Genomic DNA, 15,029 nt, shown 5'->3' on the forward strand with positions numbered 1-15,029 from the left:
GTGACATAAACTCGCGGGAGTGGTGCGTATTCTTGATACTTCTCTGCCATGACATAAAGAAGGATAAGAGAAAAACTCTGAAGGTGACTTGGTTTATTATCTTCACATTCACCTCTTGAATGCACCTTCATGAACCTTTCAATAAAACAATTTGCTGTTAACAAAATGTTCCCATGTCAGCCAAAACAACTTAGTTTTCATATGGCCAGTTGTTATTAATGCACTACGACACGCAGAGTAGTGCTGCCTTTCTATTGTGCCTCTGCAGGTAGTTAATTCAACTTATATCCCAGGTGTAAGATATTCCCGATGAGACGGCCAGAATGAAAAGCAGCCAGAGAACACCTAAATTACCACTTTTCTGACGGTAAAGTGTTTTCCTGCATTTTATTTGTTTTTATTTTAGTATGTCTGGTTAAAAACAACTGATGAAAATCCCAGTCATCCACATGGGTCAGCAGGTTGACGCACGCAGTAGTTTGTCCTTTTTAGAGGAAGTTTGAACCTCTGCTCCTTCAACCGTGGCAGGATCCTTCCATTTCAGCATCCTCTGATAGCGGCATCCTCTCCCCTCCGCTCAGCAGAAACCAGCGCTGCGTCTAAATAGAGTTGTAGAAACAAGAGAATCCGGGGCTTAAAGAACAAAAGAAGGGGCCAAGTTTGAGCGAGACGGAGTGAGTCGGCGAGATTAGAGCCGTCAATCCCGGCATCTTTAGCACCTAGCGAGGCCTCCTTGTGGGATCAACCGCAAAGTTGTTACAGAGGCGAAGGAACTTTTCTAGTCAACCGCTGCACTCCGCCGCCCTACCCACTTCCCTCCCCAGCAGCACCAGGCCTTGGGTTGAGGTTTAGGCGGGGTGAGTGGGTGGGAAGGTGCAGCATTGAAGAACTTTCCCTGAACTCTTGCCGGCTTTGTGTCTCCTACTTTCATCTCAGGTCACTGTCAGTGGAGGGTTTATCTCGTTAAAAGCGGTCCTGAGAAGAAACGGGGACCACTGCTGTTGAACACTAACATCCTGGCTTCCGGTGCTGCTTTTTCTTCGCAAACCTCGGAGTGAAGTTTTTCTTTGTGCTAAATACTGTATGGGTCACTTAGTCTTGAGAATAAGTAACCACACCGTCTCTACCTGATTAATTAACTTGTCACTGGAAAAATTCCACAAAGCGTGAAATTGCAAGGAATAAAATGGATGGTGCACAGAGTAAAAACAGCCCTGAAAATATCTAATCCCATATTTTATTCTTCATAATTGAATGAGTAAAATAAGAAAAGCCACCACAAGGGACTAAAGAGAAACTCGATTATGATTCTGTTGCTTGGCATATATAGCTGCTAATCACACTGGGAGAAAAATATCTCAGCCAGGCCTTGATGAATACACAGGCTTACCTAGACGATGTGTTTGGATCAGTCAGATAAAGATGCTGTCAGGCAACAAAGACACTGAAAAAACTGACAAAAGACATCTGTTCAGTTGTGAGTTGCCACCAGACATCTGACAGTTATTAAAAATGACTTCTCATGAAAAACCTGTTTTCTCACTCACGTGTTATTTGGTTATTGTCAATCTCCTTGCACTATTGTTGTCGCAGGCTTGGTTTTATGATAGCAAATTTATCCCGGCCTGCCCAGATAATAAAATGGTAGCAGTGGTAGTAGACACAATGGCAAAGCAAATGACTATGCTTTATCTAGTAGCTGTCTGCCTTTCCATGCTGCACACAGGTAAGTTTGATGACACTGATGACTCACTCAAATCATCAATGACATCCATTTGCCTTGCTTTGTTGTAGTAGATGTAATGCTCAGCAGCATCCCATTTGCTCTTGCTTTTACCAATTTCCAACCAATTTTTAGCTTCACAATAGAATCAGAAATTTGTGTCAGCGGGCAGACAATGAAGATACAGCTTTGAGGAAAACTGATTTCTACAGACATTATGCAGCGCCAGATGCCTCAGTGTTCATTGTATGCGTGCCGCTTTAATTTGGTTGCTAAACCTCACTGGAGCATAAGGCAAAGCTGCTTCACTTCTCTGTGAGAAGGCAAAGCTTTGATAGCTTTTTTCCCTACAAAACTGTTTCTGATACGAATCAGTGTGATATAAAATTAATATTAATGGTGCTACATCTTCCTAGTTATTGCCTTCATGTCATTTAACGAAGCTGTACATTTTGTGATCTATTCAGCAAAAGTGCGGTCACTGTTTAAGATGTAAGAAAGGTTAGTTCCATTTGAAATAATATTTTCAGATCTACTAACAACTGGAGGTCAGATGTCAGGTATGTCATGCAAGTTATGATCTTTACAATGTCAGTTGTAGTTGATTTGGCAACACCTGTGGTTACTGGTAAACTGAACACATCTTAATTATAATAAGTCCCAGACAGAGTTCCATATCGCCTACTTTTTCTCTTTACTTTTAGAATGTACTGCTGCTGCCCTTGCAAAGTATGTACTGTTAGGACATTATACTTCAACATTACACGTTGAACTTTGACCCTATGGCTCATATATGCACAATGGATTGTGGGTGCATGCTGGCTTGCATACTGCAATATGCGACCTGATGCTGTAGGACATCCTGGTGTCTTTGACATACTGCATTTGACATACTATAAATTGGGACATACTAAACCTTATTCTGGCATACTAAATAGTATGGTAGTATGGGTATTGGAACTCAGGGCCAGAGTTCAGTTCCAATCGACACGTTTTATGAATCACTGGGAGAGAAAATGCGCTTTGAGCAGGTACTCTGTCTTGTGTTCATTATAAATAGCTGTAGCTATACTTGTGCCATTGCAAATAAGTTTTTTCTCTTTGTCTGGCTCCTCTAGACAAGTCATGAATCGTGACTTATGTGTATGTGCACAAATTAGGTGCAATATGAGCGTGCACTGGCTCTTCTGAATTTCATCCAGTATGTGCATGCATGCTTAAATATATTTAATGGCAATAGCAGTGTAAATGCCAGCCCTAAATAGTATCAATAATTATGATTGATATAATGAAAATGTGAAGGACTCCAGCACTGAGGTACAGCTTCATCTGCCCCCTATGAGATCTGAGGGTGATGGGATGTTGAGCAGGGTGGTGGATGTACTTACTTTGACACTGAGACGCAGGAAGTCAGGTGCTATAAGTATTAACAGGATGAATCCCCTGCTTCCTTTGTCTTATCCACATGTAATCCAACACTGCGCTGTAAGGGGTGTTTCACAGAGCTCAGGGGAATGCGGCAAACAGGCGCGATCCATCTTGGTGTTAATTAGAGACGTCTCCATTTTATTGGCACGAACACCGGATGGTGTTCATAACGTCAGCTCTGGTCGGTGTACGTGCTCAGGGATCTATTCCTCATCAAATATCTGATAACTAAATATATGGATAACACCCTGAGGGCAGTCTTAACGACATTAACTGCTACAACTGTGATGCATCACTGTAGCACCTACTGTATAATAACAGTAAAGAACGTCCTCGGGAGGGGTTTCAGCATTTATGTAGAAGTTACCAATGCATGTGGTCTGAATGAAAAGTTTTCTTTACAATGTTGTGTGTGGCAATCATCCGCATGGTGAACACGTCTTTAGCCAATTACATTGCCTAGGTGAAACTATAGCACCTGTTGATTAAATAGAGTAAAGCCTCTTGTACTCTTTATTTTTCATTCCAGTGTTTCACAGCTGCAGTACGACTTGCTGCTACATCGTGGATCACAGATTAATTTAAAGTATTGATTTAATTTGTTCTATTTCCTGCTCTGAACACTGTTTTTCCATATACTACTGCAAATTATAACTTAATCACCAGAAGATTTAAGAAAGCCATCATAGCCCCACCCACACAGTTTTGACAGGGGAATTCTGATAAATGCAGTGCAGATATGGTAATAAGTTCTTGACGCAAAAAACCCGGAAACAGGCTGAAATAAATTAACAAATCAGAAATCAACTTAAAGAAATCACAAGTAACAGCTTACATTTTCATTAACCTGATTTTAGAAAAAGTCACAGTGAAAATTATGTTTAGTCCCGTATAAATTCACTGCACCTGTCAGAAGTAATTACAGTGTACAAGTGAGGGCACCAATTTGGTAGTGCTAATTTGCCAGATGGATGATGTATAATATTAAAAATGCATTACCAAATTTGTAATATAATATAATCATTTGTTTTATATTAAAAGTGCATAATGAAAGACATTTATATCATTCATTTGCACTACTCAAATACAGAGTGTTACAGGAACGAGACGATTTCAGATATTATGGAACTGTTAAAGGAAGACGTGATGCAAATACTTGCAGTGGGTGAAGACAAAGAAATTCAGTTTTCATTGTAATAACTTGCTAAGTTTAAATGGCCGCTGGGAATCTCAAATAAACAAATGCATAGGTTAAAGCTGCACTCATCAATAATTTTATGTTTAACAATATATCAAATGACTGTGTGTAATGTGAAAGGAGTCAGCTCTTCTGAGCTTTTTGCTCATTGTTTGTTTTTAGGGCCCGCAACTTTAGTGTTTTGGTTCATTCTCGCGACTATCATCAACCTTGTTTCTAGAAGCAGCGGGCAGCTGCCCCCCCCCCAACTGTCAAAAAATACATTTTTGATGCTTTAAGTTAGTTTGAGTGGCTACTACTGTGTCAGGCTGATTCAAGATTTGCTGCAAGCGTCCAGCAGATCACTCGGGTCATAGGTGTAGTTTTCTAAGTTAGGATGAGTGCAAAGTGATTACAGAAATAATGAATATACTTTGATTATTAAAGCTATAGTGTGTAGTTTCTGTCGCCCCCATGAGGAATTCTAAGTAATGACAACAAAACTGTTGGCCATCCACATGAAACAAGCTTTCCGTGATTGCGACACCACCCCCACCCCTCCTCCACACAGTTGCTTGTAACCAAGTAGGACACATAGGCTTTAAAAAACATGATGGACTCTTCAGAAGAGGTAATTATCTTCACTCGATTTTCTGGGCGCGAAAGTCGCCGGACGACAATTTTCTGAACATAGCCATACTGAGAAATACAGAGAGAGTTTTGTGGAGCTGACAGTCTTACTTGGCTTTGTATCAACTTACTTGGCAATGGCTTGAATGTAACGGACGTTCATTAATATAAAAAAGTTACGCACTAAAGCTTTAACATGTATTTTTTTGTCTCCCGCCACCCTCAGACTGGCATTACTTAGCCAAGAGAGACTGTAGTTTTTGTCCCGCCCGCTGAGGGCTTACTCAACCAATCCAAGTTCTCTCTGTCTGACTAGTACAAAACTACTACTGCTTTGAGTAACATTCACAGATACACACAATGCAACATGACCTTATAATGCTTATTGCTTTTGTTGTTGGATGATAGATAGAACAAAGACTCCAGGCATAAGTTTCCATAAGCTGCTGTTTGTTTGCATTCTGGTCACGACTGGAGAAGATGGAGGTTTCACAGCTGAGACAAAGCAAAGTTTCAGACTGGAGTTCCCAGGCTCGGCTTAAAAGGATTTCAACACACAGCAGTGAGAAGGCTACTGTGAATCAACACTTCTCACAGCTATAGCCTTTATTATACCCGCAGCAACCTATAAATAATTCCACCACAACCACTCTCATTCTTCATTTGATGGCTTGATGAATGCATCACAGGGTTTCCTATTGCTGAATGCGAGGCGCATCCATATAAAAGCAGCATTCATTAGTTGTATATCAAGCATATATTGAAATGTCATACAGACTACTGCGTTGCACCGGGAAAACAAATTACATGATCAGATGAAAAATAGCCTGTATGTTGGTACCTTTTGCAGGTGACATCCTCCACTTTTAAACACAACTCCTCTGGCCTGGAAAGTTTAGGAAGACATGTATATCTGAGTGATTTACATTCACATCTGTAATTCTCTCTCAAACATGTAAGTCCTTTTGTTATGTAAAACGATTAAATGAAATGAAATTTCTTTTCCCAGAGAATCAATGAGCTCCATTCCCTTGGTGGACTGTGTAATTACAAAACCCTCATTAGATTATGAAACTATACAACATATGGTGAGAGGAGGAGATTCCTTTGATGTGATCTTGTAATGACTGCAGCAAAAAAAAAAAAAAAAAATAGAAGAGAGAACGGCGTGCCTTTACCTCATTTGAATCACTTGAAAGAAATCCAAGCTTTGAAAGCGAGGCTTTCTGTATTTTGCAGCTCCCCCCCCCACCCCCCCACCCCCGGACACTTGTGTGACTCCTCTGAAGTGACTCACATACCAACCGGGAGTCTGGCATTGACCCTGGAATTGTCAAGCTGTTTGGACACGCCGAGGCCAGCGGTGTCGCAGCCTTTAGATTCACGGAGAATGTTTGTCGTTTTGCCAAAGGACGCCTCCGCTGAAGAGAAAAAAATGAAGCGTGATGTTTGAAGGAAGCACTTGCTCCTCGTGAAAACATGAGAAATTCGCCTTAGGCAGCACTCGTCTTCTGTTCTCGGTGCAACACATTTCATAGACTCCCTGTTTGGAAAAGGATGGCAGGCTGGGAAACGGAGTCATTCAGTGTGACTATGTTTGACAGACGCAGACAAGCAGCAGTGTTTACAATGAGCACAGAGGGCATGTTACAAAAGGAAAACCAAGATCCATTTAAAAACCTGGAGAAATGGCTCTTTGCCACATTGTCTCATTTCTCTGTGTCTGTCAAGCATCTGCAGCTGAAAAAACTCCTGGTTACACAATTGTCTCCCTTGTGGAAACTTTTGTTCTTGTAATTTCTCCAAAGAGAAGTATTTAGAAATTGAGAGGCGTCAGCAATGCTACAAAAAAGCATGGAAAATCCTCACCAGTAATCTGAAGCAGTGGGTTGAGATGCAAATTGACTTACAGCCTTGTTGCTGGTGGGTCCCTTTATGACAAGGATATGAAATTTTTTAATAAGCCCGCTTCCCAGAGCAAGGGGAGCTAATTTCTCACTGGGGTCTTTAGCTAAAAACATTTAAGAAGCTCTCATCTAGACAACAGAATTATGTGTGATATTGGGACATTTGTAGGTGAGATATTGTCATGAACCATGTATTAATTTATAGGAGGATTTTGTCTGTACTGTATAGGTACAGGACTTATGAACAGCAGGTTCTAAGGGCATCTAATGTATAAGTTAACAAACAGGGAAAAAATTGATACTGACTGAAAGGATTTAATTAGTAAGTGTAATGTTGCCATGGAGTCAGTCAGTTAGCTGTGTGCTACAACTTTAGCTCTTTATATTAGCCTATATTTGTTTACATTTTGGCAAACTGGCTCCATTAAAAGTATGCTGAGTTAGCTATTAGCAGTTTCTGTTTGCAATGTACCTGTCGATGTACAGACAACTATTACTGGATTACTGTGAGACTGAAGAAAAACGTATGTTTATGGACGTTTGCAATCTGAGATGATGATATCCTCGGGAAGTGTAAGTCTGGCTGAATTTTAAACAACTATAGTGTCATTTTTCAGATTTATGTTATGAGTCCAAGAAAGGGGTACGGATTTTGACGCTAATTGTGGCTCAACGTGATGGTGCTGTTGTCTCCTATCTAGCTCGAGAAGCATTTTTCTTGTAATTTTGGAACACTTTCAGAAGGCCCCAGTTGTAACAATTCCCCCCAGGGGACAAACGAACCAATACATCAATGTCATTATTCACAGGATTGTTTTAAAGCAGATTGGACTCAGAATGGGTCGACATGATGATAACAGATGGTGCTCTTGTTGTGGTAAGGAAGGGTGAAATAAGAGACAATCATTTGAAACCATTTAACAAGAAACTACAGAGCAGGGATACATCTGACGCAGGGTTGTGCATTTCAAAATAAATGCCTGCTGATTTACATCAAAACGCCTGACTTCTCTACGCTGCATGATTTTAAAAACTAATTCTGGCTGTTGATTTAATAACTTGAGCATCCCCTCTGAGTTGACGAGTTTGGAAAGGACCCTTGATGTTACCGGGGAGTTAGAAATGACAGGCAAGCAGCTGATTAAACTTGACTGAACTCACATTCATGCAGTCTTCTGGCGACTTAAAACATTTTGCAGCTGTCTGAAAATTATGAATCCCTAAATTCTACACAGCGATACTCCCATTTACAAACAGGCTTGCACTACTTTTATATTAGAAGTTGTTTACAGATGTTAGAATAAGGGAATTATTAATCAAATGCAACACACAATCAGCAACGCAGCAAAATGACCAAAAGAACCATAGTCCATAGTGGTGTTGTATTGTGTTACAAAACGTTGAAATGTGTTTTCAACATTTTATCCACATCCTCATATTAGATGCACTTTTCTGTGCAAAGCAGTCACCTAATCAACACCTCTCTCTGACACAGTGTCATCAAAACCTGAATAAGATGAGCTCCAAAAATTTAGAATTTATTGCAGGACTTTTGTATTAATTAGATATACATAAATGTGCCTAACAACCTTGAGATTACCCCCTCTGCTATTTAAAGATATTGTAAATTCTGTAAATAACAGCATGGATGCATTTTAATTCTCTCTCTCTCTCTCTCTCTCTCTCTCTCTCTCTCTCTCTCTCTCTCTCTCTCTCTCTCTCTCTCTCTCTCCCCCCTAATTTCCTGTCACCTCTTTAAGGATCACCTTTTAGATAAGGGAGGTTGTCGGTTCAATCCCCAGACCGACAGGATAAAATCTGGGTGGGGAAAGTGAAAGAGCAGTGCTTGTCCCTCCCTCATTACCACCACTGAGGTGCCCTTGAGCAAGGCCCTTAACCCCAACCGCTCCAGTGGAGCAGCTCAGAGGCCAGCAGATCAGACTGTGGTTGTACCGGGCAGCTTCCAGGTATGAATGTGTGAATGTGGTCAGGCCAGTCACCTCTCAGTGAACCTTCCCTGAATAAATAAAGGTTAAAAAAATAAATAAAAAGTAAAAGCAAAGATATTTAAAAAAATCTGCTAGAATTTTTATACAAAAAAAAATCTTAACTCTTTCAGGCCCTTTCAACTGCCGTCTTCCTTGGCAAATGGACTTTTCTCAGTTGTCAGAATTTGTAGAATTGTAGACATTTTGATTCACACACACAATAGTGCACACTTAACTAGTAACCCACACCCCATCTTAAATTAGTGGAATAGCCCTCTGATTTTTTCAGCTGGGCCTGAAACATACATATACCTACAGCCATGCTTGCAGCTCTGTGAGGCGGTACTTCGGCACAGCGGTGCTTTGAACTGACCGCTAATGTCAGTCATTGGGAGCATGCTAACATGAGGGGCACATGAATGTCTGTAGCTAATGTCTTGGTAATTCATCCAAAGGTTATTAAGATATTTCACTCAAAACCACAAATGTAGACCTCACAGTGGCACCAGAGGAGAAATGAGGGGATCACCAAAGTCATAAGGACTGATGCTAATGTGACCATCAGTACAACATTTTATGACAATAAAAGCAATAGTTGTTAAACCAAAGTGGTGGACTGGCATTGCCATCCCTAGATCCATGCCGCTATCAGGGCATGTAAAAACTATCTGTGTTAGCATACAGATGCTAAAGAGACACAAGGCTTTAGTTACACAACTATAGTTTATTACTGATGTCATCACTTACACAGACAAAGGAAGTGTCAGCAATACCTACTGAAAGGTGATCGGCAAATCATACTTTGAGTCGAAAAACCGTTTTGGGAACATTGTTGTCAGTGACCAGATGCTGTGTGTTTAATGTACACTGCTGTTGTCTAGAATCTGAACTCCAGAGCTGTGATACAAAACCAAAATCTGGCAGAAGCGACTGGAAATGGCAGAGTGATTTTCAGAGGAAAAAATAAACCACGACTTGATCCAACTTTCTGTCTGATAACAACTGGTAGTTTGATCAGTTTAAACTTTTTACAGCGCTGGTTCAGTTCAGCAGTCCTCACAATGTGTAGTAGGTTTACGAATTTCAAATTAGATTTGGTTGTGCATTTCTTTGAAAATCACCCTGAATATCTGCCGCTCAGCCACATATTTTCATCTATATCTGAACCTTTGGAACTACACATTGTTCGAGAAAAATTCCACAATTGACTGATTAAAGAAAATCACGTTTTGTATTGAATATTTGCGATGCTTACAACAAACTGACCTGCTGTTCACCCTGGTCAACCTGTGATGCAAATCCCCCTGTAAAGGACATTTAGTCTAGAAATGAACACATAGACAAGGTTCACTGTTGGTTTCCACTACAAGCAGGACAATGTCACAGAATAAATCCTGTCGTCCAGTAAGGCTAATCATATGGAGTCCTTCAAAAAGAAGTGCTGAATGATCAGGGCTTGATGTTTATCCAGTTCAAGAAGAAGCATTCAGAGTTTTCCAAAGATTAATTGCAGTCCAGAGGAAAGAGTCTATTTACAGAAAAGGTCCTTTGCATTACTTCTTTTTTGATGATCCAATAAAAACCAGAACCGTTGGTTCACCTGTGAAAAAGAAAAATAGTGTTAAAATGAAATCAGAGCCATTAAAGCGGTGCTAACATCAAAAACTCAAAGTTACCCCCACAAGCACCACTGAATATTTTAGTGTGTTTCAATGATACTTTGCATCATTTTCATCTATAATGTACATAAATGCTTGCTTCTCTCTATCTGAGTGGTGGAACACAGTGGGACTGAGAACTTGGCATAAGCAGAGACTAATGAAGAGCAGAAAAAGAAAACAGTATGACCTACAGTAATAAAACTCAACTTTATCAACAGAAAATCCAAGCACAAGACATGAGACTCCCGCCCACGCTGATTGAGATGTCAACAATGTTGGCTAAGCTGGTACAAAATGCATTATTCAACACTGAAGCCTCTTTTCATTCCCACAGTTTGCCACTGTGAGAAAGCTCATTATCTTCATAGGAAAGCTAAGGCTAAAGTTCTAAAACCCCTGACCTTTAGCCTTTCTTTTCCTCTACAGTACAGTATATAGCCTCTGAAGAGAATAGGGTCACTATAAAATTTCTTGTGTGAGATATCAACTTTAGTTCATGATACTTGAAGGGAAAACATCTAAACTGTCTGAAAACTTTGACCAGAGTAAATGTAATTTACAGTTTTCTGGTGCCTTTTTAACAGGTGGTTTGATACTTTTATCAGGCTATACTAGCATGAGAAAAATGATGGCTACATTTAGTAATTTCACCCTAACTAAACTAGAAAGTCTGAGCTTGAGCAACACCTTGAACGCACCTGAACAGAAACACTAGCGATTGCTATAGAGCTCAACAGTCCCGCCCCTCCTCTGAGAGACCTTGGGTTCCGGAAGTAAATTTCCCATTCATTTCTCCGATTGACGTCTGAAAAAATCTGTATATAAAGAGTTTTAGACCATGCCTTAGGCTAACCAGACGGTACGTGACTCATAAGCATACAACGTAGCATTTTGAGTAAAAAAACGAACAGAAAATCCCAAAAAAAGTCAAAGGTACAAGACTGTGTACATATTGTCATTTCAGAGCGAAGGAACTATTCATCCCATAAACCACCGCGCACCACTGAATAAAGGAAGCTACGTTAGTTTAGCTAACAGCTAATTCCGCTAACCGCTAGCTGAGACAGCATGTAATAACTTTAAAAGACCCTCAAAATAAAACCTGAAAATAACCGTTAAATATATAACAGCTGTTATGTCCGCTGTAGTCAGCTTTACCCAGTGTTAAGTTTGAGTTAACGTTATTTTAGACTGAATCAAGCTGTCAGCTAGCGGTTAGCCGAATTAGCTGTTAGCTAAACTAACGTTAGCTTCCCGGCAGAAGCGTGGAACACATCGTGATTCGTGCAGTGTCGTAAATCCTCGCGACGTATCGTGCAGGCAGCACAGATCGGGTACTGACACCCCACCCTCCTCACCAGCATGAGTTTCACCAATCGGAGGCATCACTGTGGGATTGTTCAGGATTGTGGGTAATGTGGGATTGTTCAGGATTGTGGGTAATGAAGTACTTATCCAAGACATCGTGAATAAAAGACATTTATCTCAAAACAAGGGTAGTGCCACTTGTTTTTTGGCCTGCTGGTTTTAAGTCTATCATCGGCGGTTACGATTTTATGGCTTATACTCCAATTTGTCAATGGAGAAATTGCATTGTATTTTTACTTCCGGAACCCGCTGTGGGCGGTACTGTTGAGCTCTATTTCCTTGAGAAATGAGCAGTCAAACTTCACATAAGGTAGCAGTAAAAACGTGAAACGGAGTTTCATTGATTTGGGCATTCTCTCAATAAGCAAGCAGAATGGATTTGATAATGGAGCGCTGACACAGCCTCTGAAAAGAGCAGCGAGTGGATTGACAGATGCACAGATTTTCGACATTGTAAAACTGAGGGGTCTACACTAATAACTTTAAAAAGTGCAGTGACTTATATAATGGCTCCAACGCCCATGGGTAAAGATTTTTAAGACAACATCAGCAGCTTCTTCACAAGGACAAAGATCCGCTTCTTCATACACAGGTCACACTGTGCAGTACAGTCCTTCTGACCGGGTGAAAGACGGCCTTCAAGTGTGAAATAGGGCTGCAACTAACGATTTATTTTAATTGTCGATTAATCTGTTGATTATATTCTCGATTAATCGATTAGTTGTTTGGTCTATAAAATGTCAGAAAATAGGGAAAAATGTCGGTCAGTGTTTCCCAAAAGCCCAAGATGACGTCCTCAAATGTCTTGTTTTGTACACAACTCAAAGATATTCAGTTTACTGTCACAGAGGAGTAAAGAAACTAGAAAATACTCACATTTAAGAAGCTGGAATCAAAGAATTTCTACCCTAAAAAAAAAAAGACTCGAACCAATTAATCAATTATCAAAATAGTTGCCAGTTAATTTAAATAGTTGAAAACTAATCGATTAAGCTACAGTATTAAACTTTGCAGCTCTAGTGTAAAGTTCAAGTTGTGGAATTATATCCGATATATAATATTCAATATCACTCCAGTACCTCCTAAAAGACTTGCATTGGCTTCATGTATCAGCACATGGATCTATCAGTTGGACTCTAGTGCAGTATCTAGGATGAAGGGTTTGTGCTCCACACACTGAGGTTTTCTCTCCCCTAGTGCGATGCTGTCAGATACTCTGAAGACCTCCATTCTCCTTGAGATTAAATTGCCTGTCATGAAGCCCAGTGGCTGACTGGCAGCTCCTCTGCTCCTCAAAAAGTACATTGTGGAAAAGACTCTTGAGGAACATAACACAACGGCCTTCATAACGACGTCCGCTATCGATTCTAACAGTCTGTCAGCCGCCACGTAGCTTTGACGGACTGAGGGAAGCCGTCACCCGAACTTGTAAGGCTCCATTATCGATGCTGAACTTTTGATAGGAAACAGACAGTTCTGACAGCCTGGTTAGATTAATTCACAAATGGCTGGTTTGACACAGAGCAGGCCAGAGCAGCAGCGCCCTACTGCACAGTGCCATATATAAATCATCCTCAGTTATGCAGAAAAGCAAAACAATCCAAAAACCACCAGGCCATCACTTGACGAGAAAACCTGCATAATCATATCAAGCCCAGGGTAAAGAGTTTCCATAAATTCAGGTTGTCGCAGCACTTTGCCTGTCTTTGTACAGGCTGAAATACATTCTTCCCTTTACAGAGTAATTTACATTCTCAGCTGTCACTGTGATTAATGTGGTACTAATTTGAGAATAATTCCACGCTGAAAAGACAAAGAGCAGAGCCGCTTCTTGTCAGCAGAGAAAATGTCTTCAGAGATGGATCACACTGTGGGGGGGGGGAGAGAATCATTAACAGTATCTGAGTGACTGTCTGAAACATTGCTAAAAATACTAAGAGGAAAACTAAGTCTTCAGTGGGTGTTGTGTGTGTTTAATTGGTAACTGACAAGTGCTAATTTAACTGGCAAAGGATTCATTTCCATTTAGTGCCTGAAGTAAGGTTGGCTGAAAGATTTAACACAGCAGGTGCATGGGCTTGTGTTTGTGTAATTCAGCCGTGTAATTGGCACACCACCGTGTCCTTCTCAGCAATATGTTTGTGTTGTAACTACCGAGGCATGGACTCTTGCTTTGGATTTTCATAGTATGTCCATTTTTAAAGCTGCACTAGGCAGGATTGTGAGAATCTGCCTGTAAAATCAGCAAAAACAGAAAGCAGGGACACTTGCTGGAGATTCACCTTTACTCAAATTATATACACTTAAAGTGACTGTTCTGGAGGGAAATTCGTAGGCTGCTTATATTCGAATGGTAACATAGGAATTTATTTGATTTAGCGTCATGAGAACATAAGACGGTAGGAGGAGAAAACATTCAGTATTCATTTGTCAGGCTCAACTGAAAAACCCTATGAATAAACGAGGAAGAGATAGAGTGACCCTGCCCAGAGGAAGCCCAGGGCCCCCGTTTGGAGCCAGGCCCAGATGGAGGGCCCGTCAGCGAGCTCCTGGTGGCCGGGTTTGCCATGAGCCCGGCCGGGCACAGCCCGAAAAAGCTACGTGGCACCTCTCTCTCCATCCCATGGGCCCACCACCTATGGGAGGAACCGCTGGGGTCGGATGCGCTGCCACATGGGTGGCGGTGAAGGTCAGGGGCCTCGAAGAACCAGACCCGGGCGGCAGAGGCTGGCTCTGGGGACGTGGAATGTCACCTCTCTGTGGGGGAAGGAGCCGGAACTTGTGCGGTGGTGGAGTGCTACCAGTTGGATCTGGTGGGGCTTACCTCTACGCACAGTCTCGGTTCTGGAACCATACTCCTGGATAGGGGTTGGACTCTTTTCTTCTCCGGAGTTGCCCAGAGTGTGAGGCGCCGGGCGGGTGTGGGGATACTCACAAGCCCCCGGCTGAGTGCCGCTACATTGGAGTTTACCCCGGTGGACGAGGGGGTCGCCTCCCTACGCCTGCGGGTTGTGGGGGGGGGGGGGGGAACTCTGACTGTTGTTTGTGCATATGCACCAAACAAGAGTTCGGAGTATTCGGCCTTCTTGGAGACCTTGAATGGAGTCCTGTATGGGGCTCCAGTGGGGGATTCCATAGTTCTGCTGG

The 15,029-nt window shown here is 41.4% G+C and overlaps 1 protein-coding gene and 1 long non-coding RNA gene across 3 annotated transcripts in view; one reads left to right on the plus strand and one right to left on the minus strand.

Moving 5' to 3' along the window:
• LOC116054561 overlaps window positions 1-15,029 on the plus strand; it is a 110,904-nt gene that overhangs the window by 17,206 nt on the left and 78,669 nt on the right. The window lies entirely within an intron of this gene.
• Window positions 10,042-15,029, minus strand: part of LOC116054560 (chemokine-like protein TAFA-2) — a 70,741-nt gene continuing 65,753 nt past the window's right edge. For both annotated transcript variants that reach the window (XM_031306161.2, XM_031306160.2), the window contains exon 6: window positions 10,042-10,453. The gene's annotated coding sequence lies outside the window, so the exon portion shown is untranslated. The remainder of the gene's footprint in view (window positions 10,454-15,029) is intronic.

The sequence above is a fragment of the Sander lucioperca genome, chromosome 20 (genome assembly GCF_008315115.2).
Source record: "Sander lucioperca isolate FBNREF2018 chromosome 20, SLUC_FBN_1.2, whole genome shotgun sequence".
NCBI classification, from domain to species: Eukaryota; Metazoa; Chordata; class Actinopteri; order Perciformes; family Percidae; genus Sander; species Sander lucioperca.